Source organism: Rhipicephalus microplus, chromosome 1 (assembly GCF_043290135.1).
Source record: "Rhipicephalus microplus isolate Deutch F79 chromosome 1, USDA_Rmic, whole genome shotgun sequence".
Lineage (NCBI taxonomy): Eukaryota > Metazoa > Arthropoda > Arachnida > Ixodida > Ixodidae > Rhipicephalus > Rhipicephalus microplus.
Genome location: NC_134700.1, coordinates 1516058 through 1535552, shown reverse-complemented (window position 1 = coordinate 1535552; position 19495 = coordinate 1516058).

The following is a 19495-nucleotide window of genomic DNA, read 5'->3' as shown; positions in this document are numbered from 1 at the left end:
CTGCGTGTTGTACCGTTACAAGTGCGAAACTGCTATGTTGTGACATTCTCGGTAAAGCGCATGCAAGTATCGTGAAACCTTAAAGAACGATGTCATTTAGCGAGATACAGCGTTCTGTACTGTAATAAGTTGGTGAGAAACTGTGAGGTCAAGCAAATATCGTAATTGTGAACGAAACAGTGTAATTGAGCGTCTTTAGATACAAGTGTGAATGTTAGGTTAGGTTCACATATCAACCATCGTAAAACCGCATTAAACAATGTCACTTAGTGAGATGTAGTGTTTTTCAACATTACAAGTCGGGAACTACGATATCTAATGTGAAAGCGCATGAAACCGTCGTAATCTTGTAGAAAACATTGTAAAGTTGCGAGTAAAACGTTTTCTAACGATAGAAGTGCGAAGGTTAGGTTAGGTTAGGTTAGTTTAAGCTAGGTAGCGTCGTGAAACTACCAAAAACGACGTCATCTAACGAGATAGTGTTGTTTTATAGCGAGTGTTAAACTGCGATAGGTGAAATGTGAAAGCACACAAAACGGCATGAACAAGCATACTGCGTGTTCTACCGTTACAAGTGCGAAAGTGCTATATTGTGATACTCTCGTTAAAGCGCAAGCAAGCATCGTGAAACCTTAAAGAACAATGTCATTTAGCGAGATACAGCGTTCTGTACTGCAATAAGTTGGTGAAAAACTGTGAGGTCATGCAAATATCGTAATTGTGAACGAAACAGTGTAATAGAGCGTTTTTCAATACAAGTACGAATGTTAGGTTAGGTTAAGATATGAACCGTCATAAAACCGCATTAAACAATGTCACTTAGTGAGATGCAGTGTTTTTCACCATTACAAGTCGGGAACTGCGATATCTAATGTGAAAGCGCTTGCAAACGTCGTTAGGTTAGGTTAGGTTAGGTTAGGTTAGGTTAGGTTACATTAGTTAGGTTTGGTTAGGTTAGGTTAGGTTATGTTAGGTTAGGTTGGGTTAGGTTAGGTTAGGTTACGTTAGGTTAAGGTATGAACCGTCGTAAAACCGCAATAAACAATGTCACTTAGTGAGATGCAGTGTTTTTCACCTTTACAAGTTGGGAACTGCGATATCTAATGTGAGAGCGCTTGAAACCGTCGTAATGTTGTAGAAAGCAATGTAAAGTAGCGAGTAAAACGTTTTCTAACGATAGAAGTGCGAAGGTTAGGTTAGGTTAGGTTAGTTTAAGCTAGGTAGCGTCGTGAAACTACCAAAAACGACGTCATCTAACGAGATAGTGTTGTTTTATTGCGAGTATTAAACTGCGATAGGTGAAATGTTGTGAAAGCACACAAAACGGCATGAACAAGCCAAATACTGCGTGTTCTACCGTTACAAGTGCGAAACTGCTATATTGTGATATTCTCGTTAAAGCGCATGCAAGCATCGTGAATTCTTAAAGAACAATGTCATTTAGCGAGATACAGCGTTCTGTACTGCAATAAGTTGGTGAAAAACTGTGAGGTTATGCAAATATCGTAATGGTGAACGAAACAGTGTAATAGAGCGTTTTTCAATACAAGTACGAATGTTAGGTTAGGTTAAGATATGAACCGTCGTAAAACCGCATTAAACAATGTCACTTAGTGAGATGCAGTGTTTTTCACCATTACAAGTCGGGAACTGCGATATCCAATGTGAAAGCGCTTGCAAACGTCGTTAGATAAGGTTAGGTTAGGTTAGGTAAGGTTAGGTTAGGTTTGGTTAGGTTAGTTTAGGTTAGGTTAGGTTAGGTTAGATTAGGTTAGGTTGGGTTGAGTTGGGTTAGGTTAGGTTGGGTTAGGTTAGGTTAGGTTGGGTTAGGTTAGGTTAGGTTAGGTTACGTTAGGTTAGGTTAGGTTACGTTAGGTTAGGTTAGGTTAGGTTAGATAAGGATAATTTGGTTAGGTTAGGTAAGGTTAGGTTAGGTTAGGTTAGGTTGGGTTGGGTGTTGTTGGGTTGGGTTGGGTTGGGTTAGGTTGGGTTAGGTTAGGTTAGGTTACGTTAGGTTAGGTTAGGTTACGTTAGGTTATGTTAGGTTAGGTTAGGTTACGTTAGGTTAGGTTAGGTCAGGTAAGGTTAGGTTACGTTAGAATAGGTTAGGTTAGGTTAGGTTACGTTAGGTTAGGTTAAGTTAGGTTAGGTTAGGTTTGGTTAGGTTAGGTTAGGTTAGCTTAGGTTAGGTTAGGTTGGGTTGGGTTGGGTTAGGTTGGGTTAGGTTAGGTTAGGTTAGGTTAGGTTGGGTTAGGTTAGTTTAGGTTAGGTTAGGTTAGGTTAGGTTAGGTTGGGTTGGGTTAGGTTAGGTTAGGTAAGGTTAGGTTAGGTTAGGTTAGGTTACGTTAGGTTAAGGTATGAACCGTCGTAAAACCGCATGAAACAATGTCACTTAGTGAGATGCAGTGTTTTTCATCTTTACAAGTTTGGAACTGCGATATCTAATGTGAAAGCGCATGAAACCGTCGTAATCTTGTAGAAAACATTGTAAAGTTGCGAGTAAAACGTTTGCTAACGATATAAGTGCGAAGGTTAGGTTAGGTTAGGTTAGTTTAAGCTAGGTAGCGTCGTGAAACTACCAAAAACGACGTCATCTAACGAGATAGTGTTGTTTTATTGCGAGTACGAAACTGCGATAGGTGAAATATTGGGAAAGCACACAAAATGGCATGAACTAGCCAGATACTGCGTCTTGTGCCGTTACAAGTGAGAAACTGCTTTATTGTGATATTCTCGTTAAAGCGCATGCAAGTATCGTGAAACCTTAAAGAACGATGTCATTTAGGGAGATACAGCGTTCTGTACTGTAATAAGTTGGTGAGAAACTGTGAGGTCAAGCAAATATCGTAATTGTGAACGAAACAGTGTAATTGAGCGTATTTAGATACAAGTGCGAATGTTAGGTTAGGTTGAGATATCAACCGTCGTAAAACCGCATTAAACAATGTCACTTAGTGAGATGTAGTGTTTTTCAACATTACAAGTCGGGAACTACGATATCTAATGTGAAAGCGCATGAAACCGTCGTAATCTTGTAGAAAACATTGTAAAGTTGCGAGTAAAACGTTTTCTAACGATAGAAGTGCGAAGGTTAGCTTGAGTTATGTTAGTTTAAGCTATGTAGCGTCGTGAGACCACCAAAAAGGACGTCATCTAACGAGATAGTGCTGTTTTATTGCATGTACGTAACTGCAATAGGTGAAATGTTGTGAAAGTACACAAAACGGCTTGAACAAGCCAGATACTGCGTGTTGTACCGTTACAAGTGCGAAACTGCTATAATGTGATATTCTTGTTAAAGCGCATGCAAGCATCGTGAAACCTTAAAGAACGATGTCCTTTAGCGAGATACAGCGTTCTGTACTGCAATAAGTTGGTGAAAAACTGTGAGGTTATGCAAATATCCTAATTGTGAACGAAACAGTGTAATAGAGCGTTTTTCAATACAAGTACGAATGTTAGGTTAGGTTAAGATATGAACCGTCGTAAAACCGCATTAAACAATGTCACTTCGTGAGATGCAGTGTTTTTCACCATTACAAGTCGGGAACTGCGATATCTAATGTGAAAGCGCTTGCAAACGTCGTTAGGTTAGGTTAGGTTAGGTTAGGTTAGGTTAGGTTACGTTAGGTTAGGTTTGGTTAGGTTAGGTTAGGTTAGGTTATGTTAGGTTAGGTTGGGTTAGGTTAGGTTAGGTTAGGTTAGGTTAAGAAATGAACCGCGCTAAAACCGCATTAAACAATGTCACTTAGTGAGATGCAGTGTTTTTCACCTTTACAAGTTGGGAACTGCGATATCTAATGTGAAAGCGCTTGAAACCGTCGTAATGTTGTAGAAAGCAATGTAAAGTAGCGAGTAAAACGTTTTCTCACGATAGAAGTGCGAAGGTTATGTTAGGTTGAGTTATGTTAGTTTAAGCTAGGTAGCGTCGTGAAACCACCAAAAACGACGTCATCTAACGAGATAGTGTTGTTTTATTGCGAGTACGAAACTGCGATAGGTAAAATGTTGTGAAAGCACACAAAACGGCATGAACAAGCCAAATACTGCGTGTTGTACCGTTACAAGTGCGAAACTGCTATGTTGTGACATTCTCGGTAAAGCGCATGCAAGTATCGTGAAACCTTAAAGAACGATGTCATTTAGCGAGATACAGCGTTCTGTACTGTAATAAGTTGGTGAGAAACTGTGAGGTCAAGCAAATATCGTAATTGTGAACGAAACAGTGTAATTGAGCGTCTTTAGATACAAGTGCGAATGTTAGGTTAGGTTGACATATCAACCATCGTAAAACCGCATTAAACAATGTCACTTAGTGAGATGTAGTGTTTTTCAACATTACAAGTCGGGAACTACGATATCTAATGTGAAAGCGCATGAAACCATCGTAATCTTGTAGAAAACATTGTAAAGTTGCGAGTAAAACGTTTTCTAACGATAGAAGTGCGAAGGTTAGGTTAGGTTAGGTTAGTTTAGGCTAGGTAGCGTCGTGAAACTACCAAAAACGACGTCATCTAAAGAGATAGTGTTGTTTTATTGCGAGTATTAAACTGCGATAGGTGAAATGTTGTGAAAGCACACAAAACGGCATGAACAAGCCAAATACTGCGTGTTCTACCGTTACAAGTGCGAAACTGCTGTATTGTGATATTCTCGTTAAAGCGCATGCAAGCATCGTGAAACCTTAAAGAACAATGTCATTTAGCGAGATACAGCGTTCTGTACTGCAATAAAATGGTGAAAAACTGTGAGGTTATGCAAATATCGTAATTGTGAACGAAACAGTGTAATAGAGCGTTTTTCAATACAAGTACGAATGTTAGGTTAGGTTAAGATATGAAACGTCGAAAACCGCACTAAACAATGTCACTTAGTGAGATGCAGTGTTTTTCACCATTACAAGTCGGGAACTGCGATATCTAATGTGAAAGCGCTTGCAAACGTCGTTAGGTTAGGTTAGGTTAGGTTAGGTTACGTTAGGTTAGGTTTGGTTAGGTTAGGTTAGGTTAGGTTAGGTTAGGTTAGGTTAGGTTGGGTTAGGTTAGGTTAGGTTACGTTAGGTTAAGGTATGAACCGTCGTAAAACCGCAATAAACAATGTCACTTAGTGAGATGCAGTGTTTTTCACCTTTACAAGTTGGGAACTGCGATATCTAATGTGAAAGCGCTTGAAACCGTCGTAATGTTGTAGAAAGCAATGTAAAGTAGCGAGTAAAACGTTTTCTAACAATAGAAGTGCGAAGGTTATGTTAGGTTATGTTAGTTTAAGCTAGGTAGCGTCGTGAAACCACCAAAAACGACGTCATCTAACGAGATAGTGTTGTTTTATTGCGTGTACGAAACTGCGATAGGTAAAATGTTGTGAAAGCACACAAAACGGCATGAACAAGCCAAATACTGCGTGTTGTACCGTTACAAGTGCGAAACTGCTATGTTTTGACATTCTCGGTAAAGCGCATGCAAGTATCGTGAAACCTTAAAGAACGATGTCATTTAGCGAGATACAGCGTTCTGTACTGTAATAAGTTGGTGAGAAACTGTGAGGTCAAGCAAATATCGTAATTGTGAACGAAACAGTGTAATTGAGCGTCTTTAGATACAAGTGCGAATGTTAGGTTAGGTTGACATATCAACCGTCGTAAAACCGCATTAAACAATGTCACTTAGTGAGATGTAGTGTTTTTCAACATTACAAGTCGGGAACTACGATATCTAATGTGAAAGCGCATGAAACCGTTGTAATCTTGTAGAAAACATTGTAAAGTTGCGAGTAAAACGTTTTCTAACGATAGAAGTGCGTAGGTTAGGTTAGGTTAGTTTAAGCTAGGTAGCGTCGTGAAACTACCAAAAACGACGTCATCTAACGATATAGTGTTGTTTTATAGCGAGTATTAAACTGGGATAGGTGAAATGTTGTGAAAGCACACAAAACGGCATGAACAAGCCAAATACTGCGTGTTCTACCGTTACAAGTGCGAAACTGCTATATTGTGATATTCTCGTTAAAGCGCATGCAAGCATCGTGAAACCTTAAAGAAATATGTCATTTAGCGAGATACAACGTTCTGTACTGCAATAAGTTGGTGAAAAACTGTGAGGTTATGCAAACATCGTAATTGTGAACAAAACAGTGTAATAAAGCGTTTTTAGATACAAGTGCGAATGTTAGGTTAGGTTAAGATATGAACCGTCGTAAAACCGCATTAAACAATGTCAATTAGTGAGATGCAGTGTTTTTCACTATTAAAAGTCGGGAACTGCGATATCTAATGTGAAAGCGCTTGCAACCGTCGTTAGGTTAGGTTAGGTTAGGTTTTGTTAGGTTAGGTTAGGTTAGGTTAGATTAGGTTAGGTTGGGTTGAGTTGGGTTAGGTTAGGTTAGGTTAGGTTGGGTTAGGTTAGGTTAGGTTAGGTTAGGTTACGTTAGGTTAGGTTAGGTTAGGTTAGGTTACGTTAGGTTAGGTTAGGTTAGGTAAGGATAATTTGGTTAGGTTAGGTAAGGTTAGGTTAGGTTAGGTTGGGTTGGGTGTTGTTGGGTTGGGTGTTGTTGGGTTGGGTTGGGTTGGGTTAGGCTGGGTTAGGTTAGGTTAGGTTACGTTAGGTTAGGTTAGGTTAGGTTACGTTAGGTTATGTTAGGTTAGGTTAGGTTACGTTAGGTTAGGTTAGGTCAGGTAAGGTTAGGTTACGTTAGAATAGGTTAGGTTAGGTTAGGTTACGTTAGGTTAGGTTAAGTTAGGTTAGGTTAGGTTTGGTTTGGTTTGGTTAGCTTAGGTTAGGTTAGGTTGGGTTGGGTTGGGTTAGGTTAGGTTAGGTTAGGTTAGGTTGGGTTAGGTTAGTTTAGGTTAGGTTAGGTTAGGTTAGGTTGGGTTGGGTTGGGTTAGGTTAGGTTAGGTTAGGTTTGGTAAGGTTAGGTTAGGTTAGGTTACGTTAGGTTAAGGTATGAACCGTCGTAAAACCGCATTAAACAATGTCACTTAGTGAGATGCAGTGTTTTTCACCTTTACAAGTTGGGAACTGTGATATCTAATGTGAAAGCGCTTGAAACCGTCGTAATGTTGTAGAAAGCAATGTAAAGTAGCGAGTAAAACGTTTTCTAACGATAGAAGTGCGAAGGTTATGTTAGGTTGAGTTATGTTAGTTTAAGCTAGGTAGCGTCGTGAAACTACCAAAAACAACGTCATCTAACGAGATAGTGTTGTTTTATTGCGAGTACAAAACTGCGATAGGTGAAATGTTGTGAAAGCACACAAAACGGCATGAACAAGCCAAATACTGCGTGTTGTACCGTTACAAGTGCGAAACTGCTATGTTGTGATATTCTCGTTAAAGCGCATGCAAGCATCGTGAAACCTTAAAGAACGACGTCATTTAGCGAGATACAGCGTTCTGTACTGCAATAGGTTGGTGAAAAACTGTGAGGTTATGCAAATATCCTAATTGTGAACGAAACAGTGTAATAGAGCGTTTTTTAATGCAAGTGCGAATGTTAGGTTAGGTTAAGATATGAACCGTCGTAAAACCGCATTAAACAATGTCACTTAGTGAGATGCAGTGTTTTTCACCATTACAAGTCGGAAACTGCGATATCTAAAGTGAAAGCGCTTGCAAACGTCGTTAGGTTAGGTTAGGTTAGGTTAGGTTAGGTTAGGTTAGGTTACGTTAGGTTAGGTTAGGTTAGGTTTGGTTAGGTTAGGTTAGGTTAGGTTAGGGATGTTAGGTAAGGTTTGGTTAGGTTAGGTTAGGTTAGGTTGGGTTAGGTAAGGTTAGGTTAGGTTAAGATATGAACCGCGCTAAAACCGCATTAAACAATGTCACTTAGTGATATGCTGTGTTTTTCACCATTAAAAGTCGGGAACTGCGATATCTAATGTGAAAGCGCATGAAACCGTCGTAATCTTGTAGAAAACATTGTAAAGTAGCGAATAAAACGTTTTCTAACGATAGAAGTGCGAAGGTTCGGTTAGTTTGAGCTAGGTAGCGTCGTGAAGCCACCAAAAACGATGTCATCAAACGAGATAGTGTTGTTTTATTGCGAGTACGAAACTGCGATAGGTGAAATATTGGGAAAGCACACAAAATGGCATGAACTAGCCAGATACTGCGTCTTGTGCCGTTACAAGTGCGAAACTGCTTTATTGTGATATTCTCGTTAAAGCGCATGCAAGTATCGTGAAACCTTAAAGAACGATGTCATTTAGCGAGATACAGCGTTCTGTACTGTAATAAGTTGGTGAGAAACTGTGAGGTCAAGCAAATATCGTAATTGTGAACGAAACAGTGTAATTGAGCGTATTTAGATACAAGTGCGAATGTTAGGTTAGGTTGAGATATCAACCGTCGTAAAACCGCATTAAAAAATGTCACTTAGTGAGATGTAGTGTTTTTCAACATTACAAGTCGGGAACTACGATATCTAATGTGAAAGCGCATGAAACCGTCGTAATCTTGTAGAAAACATTGTAAAGTTGCGAGTAAAACGTTTTCTAACGATAGAAGTGCGAAGGTTAGCTTGAGTTATGTTAGTTTAAGCTATGTAGCGTCGTGAGACCACCACAAAGGACGTCATCTAACGAGATAGTGTTGTTTTATTGCATGTACGAAACTGCAATAGGTGAAATGTTGTGAAAGTACACAAAACGGCTTGAACAAGCCAGATACTGCGTGTTGTACCGTTACAAGTGCGAAACTGCTATAATGTGATATTCTCGTTAAAGCGCATGCAAGCATCGTGAAACCTTAAAGAACGATGTCATTTAGCGAGATACAGCGTTCTGTACTGCAATAAGTTGGTGAAAAACTGTGAGGTTATGCAAATATCGTAATTGTGAACGAAACAGTGTAATAGAGCGTTTTTCAATACAAGTACGAATGTTAGGTTAGGTTGACATATCAACCATCGTAAAACCGCATTAAACAATGTCACTTAGTGAGATGTAGTGTTTTTCAACATTACAAGTCGGGAACTACGATATCTAATGTGAAAGCGCATGAAACCGTCGTAATCTTGTAGAAAACATTGTAAAGTTGCGAGTAAAACGTTTTCTAACGATAGAAGTGCGAAGGTTAGCTTGAGTTATGTTAGTTTAAGCTATGTAGCGTCGTGAGACCACCAAAAAGGACGTCATCTAACGAGATAGTGTTGTTTTATTGCATGTACGAAACTGCAATAGGTGAAATGTTGTGAAAGTACACAAAACGGCATGAACAAGCCAAATACTGCGTGTTCTACCGTTACAAGTGCGAAACTGCTATATTGTGATATTCTCGTTAAAGCGCATGCAAGCATCGTGAAACCTTAAAGAACAATGTCATTTAGCGAGATACAGCGTTCTGTACTGCAATAAGTTGGTGAAAAACTGTGAGGTTATGCAAATATCGTAATTGTGAACGAAACAGTGTAATAGAGCGTTTTTCAAAACAAGTACGAATGTTAGGTTAGGTTAAGATATGAACCGTCGTAAAACCGCACTAAACAATGTCACTTAGTGAGATGCAGTGTTTTTCACCATTACAAGTCGGGAACTGCGATATCTAATGTGAAAGCGCTTGCAAACGTCGTTAGGTTAGGTTAGGTTAGGTTAGGTTAGGTTAGGTTAGGTTAGGTTACGTTAGGCTAGGTTTGGTTAGGTTAGGTTAGGTTAGGTTAGGTTAGGTTATGTTAGGCTAGGTTGGGTTAGGTTAGGTTAGCTTACGTTAGGTTAAGTTATGAACCGTCGTAAAACCGCAATAAACAATGTCACTTAGTGAGATGCAGTGTTTTTCACCTTTACAAGTTGGGAACTGCGATATCTAATGTGAAAGCGCTTGAAACCGTCGTAATGTTGCAGAAAGTAATGTAAAGTAGCGAGTAAAACGTTTTCTAACGATAGAAGTGCGAAACTTATGTTACGTTATGTTAGTTTAAGCTAGGTAGCGTCGTGAAACCACCAAAAACGACGTCATCTAACGAGATAGTGTTGTTTTATTGCGAGTACGAAACTGCGATAGGTAAAATGTTGTGAAAGCACACAAAACGGCATGAACAAGCCAAATACTGCGTGTTGTACCGTTACAAGTGCGAAACTGCTATGTTTTGACATTCTCGGTAAAGCGCATGCAAGTATCGTGAAACCTTAAAGAACGATGTCATTTAGCGAGATACAGCGTTCTGTACTGTAATAAGTTGGTGAGAAACTGTGAGGTCAAGCAAATATCGTAATTGTGAACGAAACAGTGTAATTGAGCGTCTTTAGATACAAGTGCGAATGTTAGGTTAGGTTGACATATCAACCGTCGTAAAACCGCATTAAACAATGTCACTTAGTGAGATGTAGTGTTTTTCAACATTACAAGTCGGGAACTACGATATCTAATGTGAAAGCGCATGAAACCGTCGTAATCTTGTAAAAAACATTGTAAAGTTGCGAGTAAAACGTTTTCTAACGATAGAAGTGCGAAGGTTAGGTTAGGTTAGGTTAGTTTAAGCTAGGTAGCGTCGTGAAACTACCAAAAACGACGTCATCTAACGAGATAGTGTTGTTTTATTGCGAGTACGAAACTGCGATAGGTAAAATGTTGTGAAAGCACACAAAACGGCATGAACAAGCCAAATACTGCGTGTTGTACCGTTACAAGTGCGAAACTGCTATGTTTTGACATTCTCGGTAAAGCGCATGCAAGTATCGTGAAACCTTAAAGAAATATGTCATTTAGCGAGATACAACGTTCTGTACTGCAATAAGTTGGTGAAAAACTGTGAGGTTATGCAAATATCGTAATTGTGAACAAAACAGTGTAATAAAGTGTTTTTAGATACAAGTGCGAATGTTAGGTTAGGTTAAGATATGAACCGTCGTAAAACCGCATTAAACGATGTCAATTAGTGAGATGCAGTGTTTTTCCCCATTAAAAGTCGGGAACTGCGATATCTAATGTGAAAGCGCTTGCAACCGTCGTTAGGTTAGGTTAGGTTAGGTTTTGTTAGGTTAGGTTAGGTTAGGTTAGATTAGGTTAGGTTGGGTTGAGTTGGGTTAGGTTAGGTTAGGTTAGGTTAGGTTGGGTTAGGTTAGGTTAGGTTAGGTTACGTTAGGTTAGGTTAGGTTACGTTAGGTTAGGTTAGGTTAGGTAAGGATAATTTGGTTAGGTTAGGTAAGGTTAGGTTAGGTTAGGTTGGGTTGGGTGTTGTTGGGTTGGGTGTTGTTGGGTTGGGTTGGGTTGGGTTAGGTTGGGTTAGGTTAGGTTAGGTTACGTTAGGTTAGGTTAGGTTAGGTTACGTTAGGTTATGTTAGGTTAGGTTAGGTTACTTTAGGTTAGGTTAGGTCAGGTATGGTTAGGTTACGTTAGAATGGGTTAGGTTAGGTTAGGTTACGTTAGGTTAGGTTAAGTTAGGTTAGGTTAGGTTTGGTTAGGTTTGGTTAGGTTAGCTTAGGTTAGGTTAGGTTGGGTTGGGTTGGGTTGGGTTAGGTTAGGTTAGGTTAGGTTAGGTTGGGTTAGGTTAGTTTAGGTTAGGTTAGGTTACGTTAGGTTGGGTTGGGTTGGGTTAGGTTAGGTTAGGTTAGGTTTGGTAAGGTTAGGTTAGGTTAGGTTACGTTAGGTTAAGGTATGAACCGTCGTAAAACCGCATTAAACAATGTCACTTAGTGAGATGCAGTGTTTTTCACCTTTACAAGTTGGGAACTGTGATATCTAATGTGAAAGCGCTTGAAACCGTCGTAATGTTGTAGAAAGCAATGTAAAGTAGCGAGTAAAACGTTTTCTAACGATAGAAGTGCGAAGGTTATGTTAGGTTGAGTTATGTTAGTTTAAGCTAGGTAGCGTCGTGAAACTACCAAAAACAACGTCATCTAACGAGATAGTGTTGTTTTATTGCGAGTACGAAACTGCGATAGGTGAAATGTTGTGAAAGCACACAAAACGGCATGAACAAGCCAAATACTGCGTGTTGTACCGTTACAAGTGCGAAACTGCTATGTTGTGATATTCTCGTTAAAGCGCATGCAAGCATCGTGAAACCTTAAAGAACGATGTCATTTAGCGAGATACAGCGTTCTGTACTGCAATAAGTTGGTGAAAAACTGTGAGGTTATGCAAATATCCTAATTGTGAACGAAACAGTGTAATAGAGCGTTTTTTAATGCAAGTGCGAATGTTAGGTTAGGTTAAGATATGAACCGTCGTAAAACCGCATTAAACAATGTCACTTAGTGAAATGCAGTGTTTTTCACCATTACAAGTCGGGAACTGCGATATCTAATGTGAAAGCGCTTGCAAACGTCGTTAGGTTAGGTTAGGTTAGGTTAGGTTAGGTTACGTTAGGTTAGGTTAGGTTAGGTTTGGTTAGGTTAGGTTAGGTTAGGTTAGGTTAGGGATGTTAGGTAAGGTTTGGTTAGGTTAGGTTAGGTTAGGTTAGGTTGGGTTAGGTAAGGTTAGGTTAGGTTAAGATATGAACCGCGCTAAAACCGCATTAAACAATGTCACTTAGTGAGATGCTGTGTTTTTCACCATTACAAGTCGGGAACTGCGATATCTAATGTGAAAGCGCATGAAACCGTCGTAATCTTGTAGAAAACATTGTAAAGTAGCGAATAAAACGTTTTCTAACGATAGAAGTGCGAAGGTTCGGTTAGTTTGAGCTAGGTAGCGTCGTGAAGCCACCAAAAACGATGTCATCTAACGAGATAGTGTTGTTTTATTGCGAGTACGAAACTGCGATAGGTGAAATATTGGGAAAGCACACAAAATGGCATGAACTAGCCAGATACTGCGTCTTGTGCCGTTACAAGTGCGAAACTGCTTTATTGTGATATTCTCGTTAAAGCGCATGCAAGTATCGTGAAACCTTAAAGAACGATGTCATTTAGCGAGATACAGCGTTCTGTACTGTAATAGGTTGGTGAGAAACTGTGAGGTCAAGCAAATATCGTAATTGTGAACGAAACAGTGTAATTGAGCGTATTTAGATACAAGTGCGAATGTTAGGTTAGGTTGAGATATCAACCGTCGTAAAACCGCATTAAACAATGTCACTTAGTGAGATGTAGTGTTTTTCAACATTACAAGTCGGGAACTACGATATCTAATGTGAAAGCGCATGAAACCGTCGTAATCTTGTAGAAAACATTGTAAAGTTGCGAGTAAAACGTTTTCTAACGATACAAGTGCGAAGGTTAGCTTGAGGTATGTTAGTTTAAGCTATGTAGCGTCGTGAGACCACCAAAAAGGACGTCATCTAACGAGATAGTGTTGTTTTATTGCATGTACGAAACTGCAATAGGTGAAATGTTGTGAAAGTACACAAAACGGCTTGAACAAGCCAGATACTGCGTGTTGTACCGTTACAAGTGCGAAACTGCTATAATGTGATATTCTCGTTAAAGCGCATGCAAGCATCGTGAAACCTTAAAGAACGATGTCATTTAGCGAGATACAGCGTTCTGTACTGCAATAAGTTGGTGAAAAACTGTGAGGTTATGCAAATATCGTAATTGTGAACGAAACAGTGTAATAGAGCGTTTTTCAATACAAGTACGAATGTTAGGTTAGGTTAAGATATGAACCGTCGTAAAACCGCATTAAACAATGTCACTTAGTGAGATGCAGTGTTTTTCACCATTACAAGTCGGGAACTGCGATATCTAATGTGAAAGCGCTTGCAAACGTCGTTAGGTTAGGTTAGGTTAGGTTAGGTTAGGTTACGTTAGGTTAGGTTTGGTTAGGTTAGGTTAGGTTAGGTTAGGTTAGGTTAGGTTATGTTAGGTTAGGTTGGGTTAGGTTAGGTAAGGTTACGTTAGGTTAAGGTATGAACCGTCGTAAAACCGCATTAAACAATGTCACATAGTGAGATGCAGTGTTTTTCACCTTTACAAGTTGGGAACTGCGATATCTAATGTGAAAGCGCTTGAAACCGTCGTAATGTTGTAGAAAGCAATGTAAAGTAGCGAGTAAAACGTTTTCTAACGATAGAAGTGCGAAACTTATGTTACGTTATGTTAGTTTAAGCTAGGTAGCGTCGTGAAACCACCAAAAACGACGTCATCTAACGAGATAGTGTTGTTTTATTGCGAGTGCGAAACTGCGATAGGTGAAATGTTGTGAAAGCACACAAAACGCAATGAACAAGCCAAATACTGCGTGTTGTACCGTTACAAGTGCGAAACTGCTATGTTGTGATATTCTCGTTGAAGCGCATGCAAGCATCGTGAAATCTTAAAGAACGATGTCATTTAGCGAGATACAGCGTTCTGTACTGCAATAAGTTGGTGAAAAACTGTGAGGTTATGCAAATATCCTAATTGTGAACGAAACAGTGTAATAGAGCGTTTTTAATACAAGTGCGAATGTTAGTTTAGGTTAAGATATGAACCGTCGTAAAACCGCATTAAACAATGTCACTTAGTGAGATGCAGTGTTTTTCACCATTACAAGTCGGGAACTGCGATATCTAATGTGAAAGCGCTTGAAAACGTCGTTAGGTTAGGTTAGGTTAGGTTAGGTTTGGTTAGGTTAGGTTAGGTTAGGTCAGCTTAGGGTATGTTAGGTAAGGTTTGGTTAGGGTAGGTTAGGTTAGGTTGGGTTAGGTAAGGTTAGGTTAGGTTAAGATATGAACCGCGCTAAAACCGCATTAAACAATGTCACTTAGTGAGATGCTGTGTTTTTCACCATTACAAGTCGGGAACTGCGATATCTAATGTGAAAGCGCATGAAACCGTCGTAATCTTGTAGAAAACATTGTAAAGTAGCAAATAAAACGTTTTCTAACGATAGAAGTGCGAAGGTTCGGTTAGTTTGAGCTAGGTAGCGTCGTGAAACCACCAAAAACGATGTCATCTAACGAGATAGTGTTGTTTTATTGCGAGTACGAAACTGCGATAGGTGAAATATTGGGAAAGCACACAAAATGGCATGAACTAGCCAGATACTGCGTCTTGTGCCGTTACAAGTGCGAAACTGCTTTATTGTGATATTCTCGTTAAAGCGCATGCAAGCATCGTGAAACCTTAAAGAACAATGTCATTTAGCGAGATACAGCGTTCTGTACTGCAATAAGTTGGTGAAAAACTGTGAGGTTATGCAAATATCGTAATTGTGAACGAGACAGTGTAATAGAGCGTTTTTCAATACAAGTACGAATGTTAGGTTAGGTTAAGATATGAACCGTCGTAAAACCGCATTAAACAATGTCACTAAGTGAGATGCAGTGTTTTTCACCATTACAAGTCGGGAACTGCGATATCTAATGTGAAAGCGCTTGCAAACGTCGTTAGGTTAGGTTAGGTTAGGTTAGGTTACGTTAGGTTAGGTTTGGTTAGGTTAGGTTAGGTTAGGTTATGTTAGGTTAGGTTGGGTTAGGTTAGGTTAGGTTACGTTAGGTTAAGGTATGAACCGTCGTAAAACCGCATTAAACAATGTCACTTAGTGAGATGCAGTGTTTTTCACCTTTACAAGTTGGGAACTGCGATATCTAATGTGAAAGCGCTTGAAACCGTCGTAATGTTCCAGAAAGCAATGTAAAGTAGCGAGTAAAACGTTTTCTAACGATAGAAGTGCGAAGGTTATGTTAGGTTGAGTTATGTTAGTTTAAGCTAGGTAGCGTCGTGAAACCACCAAAAACGACGTCATCTAACGAGATAGTGTTGTTTTATTGCGAGTATTAAACTGCGATAGGTGAAATGTTGTGAATGCACACAAAACGGCATGAACAAGCCAAATACTGCGTGTTCTACCGTTACAAGTGCAAAACTGCTATATTGTGATATTCTCGTTAAAGCGCATGCAAGCATCGTGAAACCTTAAAGAACAATGTCATTTAGCGAGATACAGCGTTCTGTACTGTAATAAGTTGGTGAGAAACTGTGAGGTCAAGCAAATATCGTAATTGTGAACGAAACAGTGTAATTGAGCGTCTTTAGATACAAGTGCGAATGTTAGGTTAGGTTGAGATATCAACCGTCGTAAAACCGCATTAAACAATGTCACTTAGTGAGATGTAGTGTTTTTCACCTTTACAAGTTGGGAACTGCGACATCTAATGTGAAAGCGCTTGAAACCGTCGTAATGTTGCAGAAAGTAATGTAAAGTAGCGAGTAAAACGTTTTCTAACGATAGAAGTGCGAAACTTATGTTACGTTATGTTAGTTTAAGCTAGGTAGCGTCGTGAAACCACCAAAAACGACGTCATCTAACGAGATAGTGTTGTTTTATTGCGAGTACGAAACTGCGATAGGTAAAATGTTGTGAAAGCACACAAAACGGCATGAACAAGCCAAATACTGCGTGTTGTACCGTTACAAGTGCGAAACTGCTATGTTTTGACATTCTCGGTAAAGCGCATGCAAGTATCGTGAAACCTTAAAGAACGATGTCATTTAGCGAGATACAGCGTTCTGTACTGTAATAAGTTGGTGAGAAACTGTGAGGTCAAGCAAATATCGTAATTGTGAACGAAACAGTGTAATTGAGCGTCTTTAGATACAAGTGCGAATGTTAGGTTAGGTTGACATATCAACCGTCGTAAAACCGCATTAAACAATGTCACTTAGTGAGATGTAGTGTTTTTCAACATTACAAGTCGGGAACTACGATATCTAATGTGAAAGCGCATGAAACCGTCGTAATCTTGTAGAAAACATTGTAAAGTTGCGAGTAAAACGTTTTATAACGATAGAAGTGCGAAGGTTAGGTTAGGTTAGGTTAGTTTAAGCTAGGTAGCGTCGTGAAACTACCAAAAACGACGTCATCTAACGAGATAGTGTTGTTTTATTGCGAGTACGAAACTGCGATAGGTAAAATGTTGTGAAAGCACACAAAACGGCATGAACAAGCCAAATACTGCGTGTTGTACCGTTACAAGTGCGAAACTGCTATGTTTTGACATTCTCGGTAAAGCGCATGCAAGTATCGTGAAACCTTAAAGAAATATGTCATTTAGCGAGATACAACGTTCTGTACTGCAATAAGTTGGTGAAAAACTGTGAGGTTATGCAAATATCGTAATTGTGAACAAAACAGTGTAATAAAGTGTTTTTAGATACAAGTGCGAATGTTAGGTTAGGTTAAGATATGAACCGTCGTAAAACCGCATTAAACAATGTCAATTAGTGAGATGCAGTGTTTTTCACCATTAAAAGTCGGGAACTGCGATATCTAATGTGAAAGCGCTTGCAACCGTCGTTAGGTTAGGTTAGGTTAGGTTTTGTTAGGTTAGGTTAGGTTAGGTTAGATTAGGTTAGGTTGGGTTGAGTTGGGTTAGGTTAGGTTAGGTTAGGTTAGGTTGGGTTAGGTTAGGTTAGGTTAGGTTACGTTAGGTTAGGTTAGGTTACGTTAGGTTAGGTTAGGTTAGGTAAGGATAATTTGGTTAGGTTAGGTAAGGTTAGGTTAGGTTAGGTTGGGTTGGGTGTTGTTGGGTTGGGTGTTGTTGGGTTGGGTTGGGTTGGGTTAGGTTGGGTTAGGTTAGGTTAGGTTACGTTAGGTTAGGTTAGGTTAGGTTACGTTAGGTTATGTTAGGTTAGGTTAGGTTACGTTAGGTTAGGTTAGGTCAGGTATGGTTAGGTTACGTTAGAATGGGTTAGGTTAGGTTAGGTTACATTAGGTTAGGTTAAGTTAGGTTTGGTTAGGTTTGGTTAGGTTAGCTTAGGTTAGGTTAGGTTGGGTTGGGTTGGGTTGGGTTAGGTTAGGTTAGGTTAGGTTAGGTTGGGTTAGGTTAGTTTAGGTTAGGTTAGGTTAGGTTGGGTTGGGTTGGGTTAGGTTAGGTTAGGTTAGGTTTGGTAAGGTTAGGTTAGGTTAGGTTACGTTAGGTTAAGGTATGAACCGTCGTAAAACCGCATTAAACAATGTCACTTAGTGAGATGCAGTGTTTTTCACCTTTACAAGTTGGGAACTGTGATATCTAATGTGAAAGCGCTTGAAACCGTCGTAATGTTGTAGAAAGCAATGTAAAGTAGCGAGTAAAACGTTTTCTAACGATAGAAGTGCGAAGGTTATGTTAGGTTGAGTTATGTTAGTTTAAGCTAGGTAGCGTCGTGAAACTACCAAAAACAACGTCATCTAACGAGATAGTGTTGTTTTATTGCGAGTACGAAACTGCGATAGGTGAAATGTTGTGAAAGCACACAAAACGGCATGAACAAGCCAAATACTGCGTGTTGTACCGTTACAAGTGCGAAACTGCTATGTTGTGATATTCTCGTTAAAGCGCATGCAAGCATCGTGAAACCTTAAAGAACGATGTCATTTAGCGAGATACAGCGTTCTGTACTGCAATAAGTTGGTGAAAAACTGTGAGGTTATGCAAATATCCTAATTGTGAACGAAACAGTGTAATAGAGCGTTTTTTAATGCAAGTGCGAATGTTAGGTTAGGTTAAGATATGAACCGTCGTAAAACCGCATTAAACAATGTCACTTAGTGAAATGCAGTGTTTTTCACCATTACAAGTCGGGAACTGCGATATCTAATGTGAAAGCGCTTGCAAACGTCGTTAGGTTAGGTTAGGTTAGGTTACGTTAGGTTACGTTAGGTTAGGTTAGGTTAGGTTTGGTTAGGTTAGGTTAGGTTAGGTTAGGTTAGGGATGTTAGGTAAGGTTTGGTTAGGTTAGGTTAGGTTAGGTTGGGTTAGGTAAGGTTAGGTTAGGTTAAGATATGAACCGCGCTAAAACCGCATTAAACAATGTCACTTAGTGAGATGCTGTGTTTTTCACCATTACAAGTCGGGAACTGCGATATCTAATGTGAAAGCGCATGAAACCGTCGTAATCTTGTAGAAAACATTGTAAAGTAGCGAATAAAACGTTTTCTAACGATAGAAGTGCGAAGGTTCGGTTAGTTTGAGCTAGGTAGCGTCGTGAAGCCACCAAAAACGATGTCATCTAACGAGATAGTGTTGGTTAATTGCGAGTACGAAACTGCGATAGGTGAAATATTGGGAAAGCACACAAAATGGCATGAACTAGCCAGATACTGCGTCTTGTGCCGTTACAAGTGCGAAACTGCTTTATTGTGATATTCTCGTTAAAGCGCACGCAAGTATCGTGAAACCTTAAAGAACGATGTCATTTAGCGAGATACAGCGTTCTGTACTGTAATAGGTTGGTGAGAAACTGTGAGGTCAAGCAAATATCGTAATTGTGAACGAAACAGTGTAATTGAGCGTATTTAGATACAAGTGCGAATGTTAGGTTGAGATATCAACCGTCGTAAAACCGCATTAAACAATGTCACTTAGTGAGATGTAGTGTTTTTCAACATTACAAGTCGGGAACTACGATATCTAATGTGAAAGCGCATGAAACCGTCATAATCTTGTAGAAAACATTGTAAAGTTGCGAGTAAAACGTTTTCTAACGATAGAAGTGCGAAGGTTAGCTTGAGGTATGTTAGTTTAAGCTATGTAGCGTCGTGAGACCACCAAAAAGGACGTCATCTAACGAGATAGTGTTGTTTTATTGCATGTACGAAACTGCAATAGGTGAAATGTTGTGAAAGTACACAAAACGGCTTGAACAAGCCAGATACTGCGTGTT